The 3,943-nt window shown below is 50.0% G+C and overlaps 1 long non-coding RNA gene across 1 annotated transcript in view; it reads left to right on the top strand.

Annotated features, from left to right (window-relative positions):
- LOC114006300 (uncharacterized) overlaps nucleotides 1-3,943 on the top strand; it is a 48,055-nt gene that overhangs the window by 25,942 nt on the left and 18,170 nt on the right. The window lies entirely within an intron of this gene.

Below are 3,943 nucleotides of genomic sequence, written 5' to 3' on the forward strand. Positions count from 1 at the left end.
CAGGCGCGTGTGTGTGTGTGCCCAAGATCCCAAGAGGAGAATGGAGGAGAAGGGATTGTGGTGTGACCATCCCCCCTGGGGGGTGATTTCTCGTTTTCTGTCTCTCTGTCTTTCTGGCGAGCGCACACGCCCTATAGCAAAAACCTCTCCAAAAAATAAAATAAAATAAAATACAGAGGGTCATGGTTCCTTTAGGGCCACTTTATACAATCCACTGTAGTCTCCATGCCAGTTGGTTGGCTCCTGCCCACCTTATTCTGAATTACCCTCTGGTGCAGCATCTGCAGCTCGGCCGCAGCGAGTCTCAGGACGGATGTCGGATGTCGGCCTGCCACTTGCCGTCTCTGAGCTCTCTGGCAAGTTATGCTGCTGTGAGCATTAAATAAGTGCAGACGAATAAAAGACTGACAGTGCCCGGCCCAGAGTAGGACCTGTATAAGCGGGGCCAGCAGGTGGCGCGGTGGTTAAGGGCACTGGACTCCCACATGGCTGACGGCAGTTCGAGTCCCAAAACTGGTGGCTTGCTTTCTCTCTCTCTCTTACTCTGTCTCCCTCTGGTCAATTTGAAATGAATAAATAGATAAATAAAGTTGAATAAAATAATTCTTAAAAAAAAAAAGAAGAAGAACTGCATAAGCATTCTCTGTTGCTGTTGTCACAGTCGTGATAGCCAAAAAGAAGCAATGGAGGGTGGGAACAAGTGAGAAAGGTCGGGAGCCCTCGCTTGGGCACATGGCCGTCTCTGCCACGCAGTGTCTCACTTACATCTAAATCCCTGGCTGATGTCTAAGCCTCTTTCACTTCGTTCTGCCCGTGGGAGACGGGGGAGTGGCCACTCAACAGCTCTCTGTCGTAATCCTCGCAACACCTGCGGACAGCTGCGAGGGGTGGCAGAGCGGCTGAGGCGGACCCTGAGAGGTGTGAGGGGTGATTGAGCGGAGGCATTCCAGCGCGCGTGCACCTGTGTGTGGGCGTGGCTTCTGGCTTACAAGTGGGTACCTCACACTTCTCTGCACCCCTTAGGAAGCTACAGCACTGGGTCTGGTTCTCCCTGATTGCATTTGGAGACTGTGTCTCTCCCGTTTGTTTATTTATTTTTTTCTGAGTATAAACCTGGAATGGGTTTCTGAGGAACTCACAACACATGCCCAGCATGGGTTTTTAAAAATTATTTAATTAATTTTATTTAGTATTATTATTATTATTTTTCAGTTTGCTACAGGACACATGCACTCACCAGAAAGAAAGAAGGGGAAAGGGAGAAAGCAAGCCAGCAGGTCCAGGACTTGAACCACGATCAACCATGTGGGAGTCCAGCAACTTAATCCCCACAACATCTGTTGGCCCCCAACCAAGCATAGTTTTTTGTTTTTTGGGTTTTTTTGAGAGATTTTCGCCATAGGGCGTGTGTACTCGCCAGCCAGACAGAGACAGACATAGAGACAGAAAGTGAGAAATCACCCCCCAGGGGGATGGCCACGCCGCAATCCCTTCTCCTCCATTCTCCTCTCGGGATCTTGGGCACGCATGCACACGCGCCCGGCGTGAGTTTTAAGCCACCGGGTCCGGGACGCGAACCGCGGTCGACTACGTGGGAGTCCAGCAACATAGCCATTATGCTAATTGCTGGTTCCCCCGAGCATGGTTTTTAAGCCAGCAGATCTGGGACTCAAACTGTGCAGCCGGCCATATGGGATCTGGTTTCCTTAACCACCAGGTCATAGGGCTGGCCCTCCTGAAAAAATGTAAGAAGCAGCGTGTGTGTGTGTGTGTGTGTGTGTGTGTGTGTATGCACCAAACCATAAAGAGGTTTTGCTTTATGCTGCTGCTGTTATTTGCCTGCTTTGTAAATCTCTCAGCACAGGGAAACTCACAGGAAACGTTGAAAAGAATTTGAAAGATCCTTCTCTGGTGGTTTCCGGCATCCTTGGTCTTCGCCCACCTGTCGGACCTCTCCTCTGCCTCTCTTGCCAACCTTTTCCACTGATGAAAACTGGTGGCCCCCCAAATTCTGTCTTTGACCCCCCACTCTTCTCTTATGCAGCTCTCCCATGCGATCTGTGTCCTGGGTTCTGATCAGTATCTGTACCCCATTTCCTCCAAAACTCTATCTTTGGACTTGTTTCTGCATGTCTTTGTCCAGATGGCCTGAGGTTTCTTAAATTCCCAAGGTCTGAACCAGGACTTCCACTCCAGGCCATGCTATGGCCGTAATTGGTCCCAGACCAGTCATCCCACCATTTAAAACGTCATTAAGCTGGGGACCAGCAGATGGCAGACTGGTTACCTCGCTGGACCCCACATAGTCTACTGAGGTTTGCACCCAGGACCTGGCAGCTTGAAACTCATGCTGGGGATGTGTTTATGTGCCCAAGACCCCAAGAGGAGAATGGAGGAGAAGGAATTGCGTCGTGGCCATCCCCCCTGGAGGGTGATTTCTCACTTTCTGTCTCTGTCTCTCAGGCAAGTGCATGCACCCTATAGCAAAAATCTCAGGGGTGGGGTGGTTGGAGTCATTATGCTGGACAAAATGCAGGAGCCAGTCTTTTCAGAAAGTGGCCAAGGACAGCCCAAGTCTGTGGTCCCTGAGAGGAGAGAGACTCTTCTCTCGTGAACATAGAATCGTTCTGGCTCTCTGGGTGGGGAAAATCTCCTGACCAAGATCCAATGAGCCGAGTCTAAGCAGGAAGAGGAGGTCCCACCGAGCAGAGGAGACAGAGGAGGAGTCTGAGGCAGGCAAGTAGCTGGAATCTGCAGGATAAGGCCCTGGAAGAGAGGAACAGTTTATAGAGGGAAAGCTCCAAAAGTTTTTATTTTTAAAGAATTATTTATTTAACTATATTTATTATTATTATCATTTTTTTTAAAATTTGCTGTAGGGCATGTGTGCTCACCAGGGAAAGACAAAGACAGACAGACAGAAAGAGGGAAAGTGAGAAAGCTAGCATCCAGGGCCAGGATTTGAACTGTAGTCAGCCGTGTGGGAGGCCAGTGCCTCAACCGCCACGCCACCTGCTGGTCTCAGGAAGGCTCCAAAAATTCTTATGGAGAGTCACCTGTGAGTAGTTGTACAAGTGTAAGGTGAGACTACGCAGGGATTAGCAGAAGCCAGCCTCCGTGGGGTGGGAAGCTGAGCAGTAAGGTTTTACGACTCAGCCCGCATTGTGGAAAAGCACATTAACGCTTCACTCGTAACACCCAAGCATTAGCCAGGACACCAAGAGATCCCATCTGAAAGTGAGGATGGTGTTCTAGAGACATATTTCTTGGACTGTTGTCCGAGACCAGCAGTACCATTGCCTGGTCCTCCAGGGCCACCTGAGCATATGACACATGCCCAAGATTCTCGCTCTCCTAGGCTGGGGGAGGATCGTGACGCGAAGACCCAGTCAAGGGTGTCTGTGTGTGTATGTCTCTGTCTGTATCTCTCTCTCTCTCTCTCTCCCTCTCTCCTTCAGGAAATAAACTTTAAAAAGGACGAGGGTAAGTGTACCTCTTGGTTAAAGAAGCACATGACTCAGCACTTGAAAATCTCAGAGAAAAAGCTGTGTCACCACCCACGGCACCACCCCTGGCACCACCCACAGCACCACCCGCGCGGGCCAACCCTTAGGTCTAGGAGTAGTTTGGTGACGGCAGTTTGCAGAGGAGAGGGGAAAGAAGGGCAGAAACTCAGTTGAAGGAAAGCGAAGACATATTTAGCGATGTGTCATTTTCTCCTTTTGTCTCTCTCACTTGCTTTCTCTGCCTCTCTTTATTTATTTATTTATTTATTTATTGGAGAGGTTTTTGCTACAGGGCGCATGTGCTCGCCAGACAGACAGAGAGAGACAGAGAGACAGAAAGCAAGAAATCACCCCCCAGGGGGATGGCCACACCGCAATCCCTTCTCCTCCATTCTCCTCTTGGGATCTTGGGCATGCACGCACACGCACCCAGCATG

The sequence above is a fragment of the Tupaia chinensis genome, unplaced genomic scaffold, assembly GCF_000334495.1.
Source record: "Tupaia chinensis unplaced genomic scaffold, TupChi_1.0 Scaffold146907_1, whole genome shotgun sequence".
NCBI lineage: Eukaryota > Metazoa > Chordata > Mammalia > Scandentia > Tupaiidae > Tupaia > Tupaia belangeri.